The following is an 11,718-nucleotide window of genomic DNA, read 5'->3' as shown; positions in this document are numbered from 1 at the left end:
GTTGGGAGATCTAGAATGCCAAAATAGAATGTTGGTAGTTCTAGAATTCCAAAATAGAATGTTGGGAGTTCTAGAATGCCAAAATAGAATGTTGGGAGTTCTAGAATTCCAAAATAGAATGTTGGTGTTGCAGAATTCCAAAATAGAATGTTGGGAGTTCTAGAATTCCAAAATAGAATGTTGGGAGTTCTAGAATTCCAAAATAGAATGTTGGGAGTTCTAGAATGCCAAAATAGAATGTTGGGAGTTCTAGAATTCCAAAATAGAATGTTGGGAGTTCTAGAATTCCAAACTAGAATGTTGGTGTTGCAGAATTCAAGAATAGAATGTTGGGAGTTCTAGAATGCCAAAATAGAATGTTGGTAGTTCTAGAATTCCAAAATAGAATGTTGGGAGTTCTAGAATGCCAAATTAGAATGTTGGTAGTTCTAGAATTCCAAAATAGAATGTTGGGAGTTCTAGAATGCCAAAATAGAATGTTGGGAGTCCTAGAATGCCAAAATAGAATGTTGGGAGTTCTAGAATTCAAAAATAGAATGTTGGTGTTGCAGAATTCCAAAATAGAATGTTGGGAGTTCTAGAATTCCAAAATAGAATGTTGGGAGTTCTAGAATGCCAAAATAGAATGTTGATAGTTCTAGAATTCCAAAATAGAATGTTGGGAGTTCTAGAATTCCAAAATAGAATGTTGGGAGTTCTAGAATTCCAAAATAGAATGTTGGGAGTTCTAGAATGCCAAAATAGAATGTTGGGAGTTCTAGAATTCCAAAATAGAATGTTGGTAGTTCTAGAATTACAAAATAGAATGTTGGGAGTTCTAGAATGCCAAAATAGAATGTTGGGAGTTCTAGCATGCCAAAATAGAATGTTGGGAGTTCTAGAATGCCAAAATAGAATGTTGGGAGTTCTAGAATTCCAAACTAGAATGTTGGGAGTTCTAGAATGCCAAAATAGAATGTTAGGAGTTCTAGAATTCCAAAATAGAATGTTGGGAGTTCATGAATGCCAAAATAGAATGTTGGGAGTTCTAGAATTCCAAAATAGAATGTTGGTAGTTTTAGAATTCCAAAATAGAATGTTGGGAGTTCTAGAATGCCAAAATAGAATGTTGGTAGTTCTAGAATTCCAAAATAGAATGTTGGGAGTTCTAGAATGCCAAAATAGAATGTTGGGAGTTCTAGAATTCCAAAATAGAATGTTGGTGTTGCAGAATTCCAAAACAGAATGTTGGGAGTTCTAGAATGCCAACATAGAATGTTGGTAGTTCTAGAATTCCAAAATAGAATGTTGGGAGTTCTAGAATGCCAAAATAGAATGTTGGGAGTTCTAGAATGCCAAAATAGAGTGTTGGTAGTTCTAGAATTCAAAAAAAAAATGTTGGGAGTTCTAGAATGCCAAAATAGAATGTTGGTAGTTCTAGAATTCCAAAATAGAATGTTGGGAGTTCTAGAATGCCAAAATAGAATGTTGGGAGTTCTAGAATTCCAAAATAGAATGTTGGTAGTTCTAGAATTACAAAATAGAATGTTGGGAGTTCTAGAATGCCAAAATAGAATGTTGGGAGTTCTAGCATGCCAAAATAGAATGTTGGGAGTTCTAGCATGCCAAAATAGAATGTTGGGAGTTCTAGAATGCCAAAATAGAATGTTGGGAGTTCTAGAATTCCAAACTAGAATGTTGGGAGTTCTAGAATGCCAAAATAGAATGTTAGGAGTTCTAGAATTCCAAAATAGAATGTTGGGAGTTCATGAATGCCAAAATAGAATGTTGGGAGTTCTAGAATTCCAAAATAGAATGTTGGTAGTTTTAGAATTCCAAAATAGAATGTTGGGAGTTCTAGAATGCCAAAATAGAATGTTGGTAGTTCTAGAATTCCAAAATAGAATGTTGGGAGTTCTAGAATGCCAAAATAGAATGTTGGGAGTTCTAGAATTCCAAAATAGAATGTTGGTGTTGCAGAATTCCAAAACAGAATGTTGGGAGTTCTAGAATGCCAACATAGAATGTTGGTAGTTCTAGAATTCCAAAATAGAATGTTGGGAGTTCTAGAATGCCAAAATAGAATGTTGGGAGTTCTAGAATGCCAAAATAGAGTGTTGGGAGTTCTAGAATGCCAAAATAGAATGTTGGGAGTTCTAGAATTCCAAACTAGAATGTTGGTGTTGCAGAATTCAAGAATAGAATGTTGGGAGTTCTAGAATGCCAAAATAGAATGTTGGGAGTTCTAGAATTCCAAAATAGAATGTTGGGAGATCTAGAATGCCAAAATAGAATGTTGGTAGTTCTAGAATTCCAAAATAGAATGTTGGGAGTTCTAGAATGCCAAAATAGAATGTTGGGAGTTCTAGAATTCCAAAATAGAATGTTGGTGTTGCAGAATTCCAAAATAGAATGTTGGGAGTTCTAGAATTCCAAAATAGAATGTTGGGAGTTCTAGAATTCCAAAATAGAATGTTGGGAGTTCTAGAATGCCAAAATAGAATGTTGGGAGTTCTAGAATTCCAAACTAGAATGTTGGGAGTTCTAGAATGCCAAAATAGAATGTTAGGAGTTCTAGAATTCCAAAATAGAATGTTGGGAGTTCATGAATGCCAAAATAGAATGTTGGGAGTTCTAGAATTCCAAAATAGAATGTTGGTAGTTTTAGAATTCCAAAATAGAATGTTGGGAGTTCTAGAATGCCAAAATAGAATGTTGGTAGTTCTAGAATTCCAAAATAGAATGTTGGGAGTTCTAGAATGCCAAAATAGAATGTTGGGAGTTCTAGAATTCCAAAATAGAATGTTGGTGTTGCAGAATTCCAAAACAGAATGTTGGGAGTTCTAGAATGCCAACATAGAATGTTGGTAGTTCTAGAATTCCAAAATAGAATGTTGGGAGTTCTAGAATGCCAAAATAGAATGTTGGGAGTTCTAGAATGCCAAAATAGAGTGTTGGTAGTTCTAGAATTCCAAAATAAAATGTTGGGAGTTCTAGAATGCCAAAATAGAATGTTGGTAGTTCTAGAATTCCAAAATAGAATGTTGGGAGTTCTGGAATGCCAAAATAGAATGTTGGGAGTTCTAGAATTCCAAAATAGAATGTTGGGAGTTCTAGAATGCCAAAATAGAATGTTAAGAGTTCTAGAATGCCAAAATAGAATGTTGGGAGTTCTAGAATTCCAAAATAGAATGTTGGTGTTGCAGAATTCCAAAACAGAATGTTGGGAGTTCTAGAATGCCAACATAGAATGTTGGTAGTTCTAGAATTCCAAAATAGAATGTTGGGAGTTCTAGAATGCCAAAATAGAATGTTGGGAGTTCTAGAATGCCAAAATAGAGTGTTGGTAGTTCTAGAATTCCAAAATAAAATGTTGGGAGTTCTAGAATGCCAAAATAGAATGTTGGTAGTTCTAGAATTCCAAAATAGAATGTTGGGAGTTCTAGAATGCCAAAATAGAATGTTGGGAGTTCTAGAATTCCAAAATAGAATGTTGGGAGTTCTAGAATGCCAAAATAGAATGTTAAGAGTTCTAGAATGCCAAAATAGAATGTTGGGAGTTCTAGAATGCCAAAATAGAATGTTGGGAGTTCTAGAATGCCAAAATAGAATGTTGGGAGTGCTAGAATTCCAAATAGAATGTTGGGAGTTCTAGAATGCCAAAATAGAATGTTGGGAGTTCTAGAATGCCAAAATAGAATGTTGGTAGTTCTAGAATGCCATAATAGAATGTTGGGAGTTCTAGAATGCCAAAATAGAATGTTGGGAGTTCTAGAATGCCAAAATAGAACGTTAAGAGTTCTAGAATGCCAAAATAGAATGTTGGGAGTTCTAGAATGCCAAAATAGAATGTTGGGAGTTCTAGAATGCCAAAATAGAATGTTAGTAGTTCTAGAATTCCAAAATAGAATTTTGGGAGTTCTAGAATGCCAAAATAGAATGTTGGGAGTTCTAGAATGCCACAATAGAATGTTGGGAGTTCTAGAATGCCAAAATAGAATGTTGGGAGTTCTAGAATTCCAAAATAGAATGTTGGGAGTTCTAGAATTCCAAACTAGAATGTTGGTGTTGCAGAATTCAAGAATAGAATGTTGGGAGTTCTAGAATGCCAAAATAGAATGTTGGGAGTTCTAGAATTCCAAAATAGAATGTTGGGAGATCTAGAATGCCAAAATAGAATGTTGGTAGTTCTAGAATTCCAAAATAGAATGTTGGGAGTTCTAGAATGCCAAAATAGAATGTTGGGAGTTCTAGAATTCCAAAATAGAATGTTGGTGTTGCAGAATTCCAAAATAGAATGTTGGGAGTTCTAGAATTCCAAAATAGAATGTTGGGAGTTCTAGAATTCCAAAATAGAATGTTGGGAGTTCTAGAATGCCAAAATAGAATGTTGGGAGTTCTAGAATTCCAAAATAGAATGTTGGGAGTTCTAGAATTCCAAACTAGAATGTTGGTGTTGCAGAATTCAAGAATAGAATGTTGGGAGTTCTAGAATGCCAAAATAGAATGTTGGTAGTTCTAGAATTCCAAAATAGAATGTTGGGAGTTCTAGAATGCCAAATTAGAATGTTGGTAGTTCTAGAATTCCAAAATAGAATGTTGGGAGTTCTAGAATGCCAAAATAGAATGTTGGGAGTCCTAGAATGCCAAAATAGAATGTTGGGAGTTCTAGAATTCAAAAATAGAATGTTGGTGTTGCAGAATTCCAAAATAGAATGTTGGGAGTTCTAGAATTCCAAAATAGAATGTTGGGAGTTCTAGAATGCCAAAATAGAATGTTGATAGTTCTAGAATTCCAAAATAGAATGTTGGGAGTTCTAGAATTCCAAAATAGAATGTTGGGAGTTCTAGAATTCCAAAATAGAATGTTGGGAGTTCTAGAATTCCAAAATAGAATGTTGGGAGTTCTAGAATTCCAAATAGAATGTTGGTCGTTCTAGAATGCCAAAATAGAATGTTAGAAGTTCTAGAATGCCAAAATAGAATGTTGGTAGTTCTAGAATTCAAAAATAGAATGTTGGTAGTTCTAGAATTCCAAAATAGAATGTTGGGAGTTCTAGAATGTCAAAATAGAATGTTGGTAGTTCTAGAATTCCAAAATAGAATGTTGGGAGTTCTAGAATGCCAAAATAGAATGTTGGGAGTGCTAGAATTCCAAATAGAATGTTGGGAGTTCTAGAATGCCAAAATAGAATGTTGGGAGTTCTAGAATGCCAAAATAGAATGTTGGTAGTTCTAGAATGCCATAATAGAATGTTGGGAGTTCTAAAATGCCAAAATAGAATGTTGGGAGTTCTAGAATGCCAAAATAGAACGTTAAGAGTTCTAGAATGCCAAAATAGAATGTTGGGAGTTCTAGAATGCCAAAATAGAATGTTGGGAGTTCTAGAATGCCAAAATAGAATGTTAGTAGTTCTAGAATTCCAAAATAGAATTTTGGGAGTTCTAGAATGCCAAAATAGAATGTTGGGAGTTCTAGAATGCCACAATAGAATGTTGGGAGTTCTAGAATGCCAAAATAGAATGTTGGGAGTTCTAGAATTCCAAAATAGAATGTTGGGAGTTCTAGAATTCCAAACTAGAATGTTGGTGTTGCAGAATTCAAGAATAGAATGTTGGGAGTTCTAGAATGCCAAAATAGAATGTTGGGAGTTCTAGAATTCCAAAATAGAATGTTGGGAGATCTAGAATGCCAAAATAGAATGTTGGTAGTTCTAGAATTCCAAAATAGAATGTTGGGAGTTCTAGAATGCCAAAATAGAATGTTGGGAGTTCTAGAATTCCAAAATAGAATGTTGGTGTTGCAGAATTCCAAAATAGAATGTTGGGAGTTCTAGAATTCCAAAATAGAATGTTGGGAGTTCTAGAATTCCAAAATAGAATGTTGGGAGTTCTAGAATGCCAAAATAGAATGTTGGGAGTTCTAGAATTCCAAAATAGAATGTTGGGAGTTCTAGAATTCCAAACTAGAATGTTGGTGTTGCAGAATTCAAGAATAGAATGTTGGGAGTTCTAGAATGCCAAAATAGAATGTTGGTAGTTCTAGAATTCCAAAATAGAATGTTGGGAGTTCTAGAATGCCAAATTAGAATGTTGGTAGTTCTAGAATTCCAAAATAGAATGTTGGGAGTTCTAGAATGCCAAAATAGAATGTTGGGAGTCCTAGAATGCCAAAATAGAATGTTGGGAGTTCTAGAATTCAAAAATAGAATGTTGGTGTTGCAGAATTCCAAAATAGAATGTTGGGAGTTCTAGAATTCCAAAATAGAATGTTGGGAGTTCTAGAATGCCAAAATAGAATGTTGATAGTTCTAGAATTCCAAAATAGAATGTTGGGAGTTCTAGAATTCCAAAATAGAATGTTGGGAGTTCTAGAATTCCAAAATAGAATGTTGGGAGTTCTAGAATGCCAAAATAGAATGTTGGGAGTTCTAGAATTCCAAAATAGAATGTTGGTAGTTCTAGAATTACAAAATAGAATGTTGGGAGTTCTAGAATGCCAAAATAGAATGTTGGGAGTTCTAGCATGCCAAAATAGAATGTTGGGAGTTCTAGCATGCCAAAATAGAATGTTGGGAGTTCTAGAATGCCAAAATAGAATGTTGGGAGTTCTAGAATTCCAAACTAGAATGTTGGGAGTTCTAGAATGCCAAAATAGAATGTTAGGAGTTCTAGAATTCCAAAATAGAATGTTGGGAGTTCATGAATGCCAAAATAGAATGTTGGGAGTTCTAGTATTCCAAAATAGAATGTTGGTAGTTTTAGAATTCCAAAATAGAATGTTGGGAGTTCTAGAATGCCAAAATAGAATGTTGGTAGTTCTAGAATTCCAAAATAGAATGTTGGGAGTTCTAGAATGCCAAAATAGAATGTTGGGAGTTCTAGAATTCCAAAATAGAATGTTGGTGTTGCAGAATTCCAAAACAGAATGTTGGGAGTTCTAGAATGCCAACATAGAATGTTGGTAGTTCTAGAATTCCAAAATAGAATGTTGGGAGTTCTAGAATGCCAAAATAGAATGTTGGGAGTTCTAGAATGCCAAAATAGAGTGTTGGTAGTTCTAGAATTAAAAAAAAAAAAAATGTTGGGAGTTCTAGAATGCCAAAATAGAATGTTGGTAGTTCTAGAATTCCAAAATAGAATGTTGGGAGTTCTAGAATGCCAAAATAGAATGTTGGGAGTTCTAGAATTCCAAAATAGAATGTTGGTAGTTCTAGAATTACAAAATAGAATGTTGGGAGTTCTAGAATGCCAAAATAGAATGTTGGGAGTTCTAGCATGCCAAAATAGAATGTTGGGAGTTCTAGCATGCCAAAATAGAATGTTGGGAGTTCTAGAATGCCAAAATAGAATGTTGGGAGTTCTAGAATTCCAAACTAGAATGTTGGGAGTTCTAGAATGCCAAAATAGAATGTTAGGAGTTCTAGAATTCCAAAATAGAATGTTGGGAGTTCATGAATGCCAAAATAGAATGTTGGGAGTTCTAGAATTCCAAAATAGAATGTTGGTAGTTTTAGAATTCCAAAATAGAATGTTGGGAGTTCTAGAATGCCAAAATAGAATGTTGGTAGTTCTAGAATTCCAAAATAGAATGTTGGGAGTTCTAGAATGCCAAAATAGAATGTTGGGAGTTCTAGAATTCCAAAATAGAATGTTGGTGTTGCAGAATTCCAAAACAGAATGTTGGGAGTTCTAAAATTCCAAACTAGAATGTTGGTGTTGCAGAATTCAAGAATAGAATGTTGGGAGTTCTAGAATGCCAAAATAGAATGTTGGGAGTTCTAGAATTCCAAAATAGAATGTTGGGAGATCTAGAATGCCAAAATAGAATGTTGGTAGTTCTAGAATTCCAAAATAGAATGTTGGGAGTTCTAGAATTCCAAAATAGAATGTTGGGAGTTCTAGAATGCCAAAATAGAATGTTGGGAGTTCTAGAATTCCAAACTAGAATGTTGGGAGTTCTAGAATGCCAAAATAGAATGTTAGGAGTTCTAGAATTCCAAAATAGAATGTTGGGAGTTCATGAATGCCAAAATAGAATGTTGGGAGTTCTAGAATTCCAAAATAGAATGTTGGTAGTTTTAGAATTCCAAAATAGAATGTTGGGAGTTCTAGAATGCCAAAATAGAATGTTGGTAGTTCTAGAATTCCAAAATAGAATGTTGGGAGTTCTAGAATGCCAAAATAGAATGTTGGGAGTTCTAGAATTCCAAAATAGAATGTTGGTGTTGCAGAATTCCAAAACAGAATGTTGGGAGTTCTAGAATGCCAACATAGAATGTTGGTAGTTCTAGAATTCCAAAATAGAATGTTGGGAGTTCTAGAATGCCAAAATAGAATGTTGGGAGTTCTAGAATGCCAAAATAGAGTGTTGGTAGTTCTAGAATTCCAAAATAAAATGTTGGGAGTTCTAGAATGCCAAAATAGAATGTTGGTAGTTCTAGAATTCCAAAATAGAATGTTGGGAGTTCTGGAATGCCAAAATAGAATGTTGGGAGTTCTAGAATTCCAAAATAGAATGTTGGGAGTTCTAGAATGCCAAAATAGAATGTTAAGAGTTCTAGAATGCCAAAATAGAATGTTGGGAGTTCTAGAATTCCAAAATAGAATGTTGGTGTTGCAGAATTCCAAAACAGAATGTTGGGAGTTCTAGAATGCCAACATAGAATGTTGGTAGTTCTAGAATTCCAAAATAGAATGTTGGGAGTTCTAGAATGCCAAAATAGAATGTTGGGAGTTCTAGAATGCCAAAATAGAGTGTTGGTAGTTCTAGAATTCCAAAATAAAATGTTGGGAGTTCTAGAATGCCAAAATAGAATGTTGGTAGTTCTAGAATTCCAAAATAGAATGTTGGGAGTTCTAGAATGCCAAAATAGAATGTTGGGAGTTCTAGAATTCCAAAATAGAATGTTGGGAGTTCTAGAATGCCAAAATAGAATGTTAAGAGTTCTAGAATGCCAAAATAGAATGTTGGGAGTTCTAGAATGCCAAAATAGAATGTTGGGAGTTCTAGAATGCCAAAATAGAATGTTGGGAGTGCTAGAATTCCAAATAGAATGTTGGGAGTTCTAGAATGCCAAAATAGAATGTTGGGAGTTCTAGAATGCCAAAATAGAATGTTGGTAGTTCTAGAATGCCATAATAGAATGTTGGGAGTTCTAGAATGCCAAAATAGAATGTTGGGAGTTCTAGAATGCCAAAATAGAACGTTAAGAGTTCTAGAATGCCAAAATAGAATGTTGGGAGTTCTAGAATGCCAAAATAGAATGTTGGGAGTTCTAGAATGCCAAAATAGAATGTTAGTAGTTCTAGAATTCCAAAATAGAATTTTGGGAGTTCTAGAATGCCAAAATAGAATGTTGGGAGTTCTAGAATGCCACAATAGAATGTTGGGAGTTCTAGAATGCCAAAATAGAATGTTGGGAGTTCTAGAATTCCAAAATAGAATGTTGGGAGTTCTAGAATTCCAAACTAGAATGTTGGTGTTGCAGAATTCAAGAATAGAATGTTGGGAGTTCTAGAATGCCAAAATAGAATGTTGGGAGTTCTAGAATTCCAAAATAGAATGTTGGGAGATCTAGAATGCCAAAATAGAATGTTGGTAGTTCTAGAATTCCAAAATAGAATGTTGGGAGTTCTAGAATGCCAAAATAGAATGTTGGGAGTTCTAGAATTCCAAAATAGAATGTTGGTGTTGCAGAATTCCAAAATAGAATGTTGGGAGTTCTAGAATTCCAAAATAGAATGTTGGGAGTTCTAGAATTCCAAAATAGAATGTTGGGAGTTCTAGAATGCCAAAATAGAATGTTGGGAGTTCTAGAATTCCAAAATAGAATGTTGGGAGTTCTAGAATTCCAAACTAGAATGTTGGTGTTGCAGAATTCAAGAATAGAATGTTGGGAGTTCTAGAATGCCAAAATAGAATGTTGGTAGTTCTAGAATTCCAAAATAGAATGTTGGGAGTTCTAGAATGCCAAATTAGAATGTTGGTAGTTCTAGAATTCCAAAATAGAATGTTGGGAGTTCTAGAATGCCAAAATAGAATGTTGGGAGTCCTAGAATGCCAAAATAGAATGTTGGGAGTTCTAGAATTCAAAAATAGAATGTTGGTGTTGCAGAATTCCAAAATAGAATGTTGGGAGTTCTAGAATTCCAAAATAGAATGTTGGGAGTTCTAGAATGCCAAAATAGAATGTTGATAGTTCTAGAATTCCAAAATAGAATGTTGGGAGTTCTAGAATTCCAAAATAGAATGTTGGGAGTTCTAGAATTCCAAAATAGAATGTTGGGAGTTCTAGAATTCCAAAATAGAATGTTGGGAGTTCTAGAATTCCAAATAGAATGTTGGTCGTTCTAGAATGCCAAAATAGAATGTTAGAAGTTCTAGAATGCCAAAATAGAATGTTGGTAGTTCTAGAATTCAAAAATAGAATGTTGGTAGTTCTAGAATTCCAAAATAGAATGTTGGGAGTTCTAGAATGTCAAAATAGAATGTTGGTAGTTCTAGAATTCCAAAATAGAATGTTGGGAGTTCTAGAATGCCAAAATAGAATGTTGGGAGTGCTAGAATTCCAAATAGAATGTTGGGAGTTCTAGAATGCCAAAATAGAATGTTGGGAGTTCTAGAATGCCAAAATAGAATGTTGGTAGTTCTAGAATGCCATAATAGAATGTTGGGAGTTCTAAAATGCCAAAATAGAATGTTGGGAGTTCTAGAATGCCAAAATAGAACGTTAAGAGTTCTAGAATGCCAAAATAGAATGTTGGGAGTTCTAGAATGCCAAAATAGAATGTTGGGAGTTCTAGAATGCCAAAATAGAATGTTAGTAGTTCTAGAATTCCAAAATAGAATTTTGGGAGTTCTAGAATGCCAAAATAGAATGTTGGGAGTTCTAGAATGCCACAATAGAATGTTGGGAGTTCTAGAATGCCAAAATAGAATGTTGGGAGTTCTAGAATTCCAAAATAGAATGTTGGGAGTTCTAGAATTCCAAACTAGAATGTTGGTGTTGCAGAATTCAAGAATAGAATGTTGGGAGTTCTAGAATGCCAAAATAGAATGTTGGGAGTTCTAGAATTCCAAAATAGAATGTTGGGAGATCTAGAATGCCAAAATAGAATGTTGGTAGTTCTAGAATTCCAAAATAGAATGTTGGGAGTTCTAGAATGCCAAAATAGAATGTTGGGAGTTCTAGAATTCCAAAATAGAATGTTGGTGTTGCAGAATTCCAAAATAGAATGTTGGGAGTTCTAGAATTCCAAAATAGAATGTTGGGAGTTCTAGAATTCCAAAATAGAATGTTGGGAGTTCTAGAATGCCAAAATAGAATGTTGGGAGTTCTAGAATTCCAAAATAGAATGTTGGGAGTTCTAGAATTCCAAACTAGAATGTTGGTGTTGCAGAATTCAAGAATAGAATGTTGGGAGTTCTAGAATGCCAAAATAGAATGTTGGTAGTTCTAGAATTCCAAAATAGAATGTTGGGAGTTCTAGAATGCCAAATTAGAATGTTGGTAGTTCTAGAATTCCAAAATAGAATGTTGGGAGTTCTAGAATGCCAAAATAGAATGTTGGGAGTCCTAGAATGCCAAAATAGAATGTTGGGAGTTCTAGAATTCAAAAATAGAATGTTGGTGTTGCAGAATTCCAAAATAGAATGTTGGGAGTTCTAGAATTCCAAAATAGAATGTTGGGAGTTCTAGAATGCCAAAATAGAATGTTGATAGTTCTAGAATTCCA

Source organism: Pseudophryne corroboree, chromosome 1 (assembly GCF_028390025.1).
Source record: "Pseudophryne corroboree isolate aPseCor3 chromosome 1, aPseCor3.hap2, whole genome shotgun sequence".
Lineage (NCBI taxonomy): Eukaryota > Metazoa > Chordata > Amphibia > Anura > Myobatrachidae > Pseudophryne > Pseudophryne corroboree.
This window is presented reverse-complemented; position numbering follows the sequence as displayed.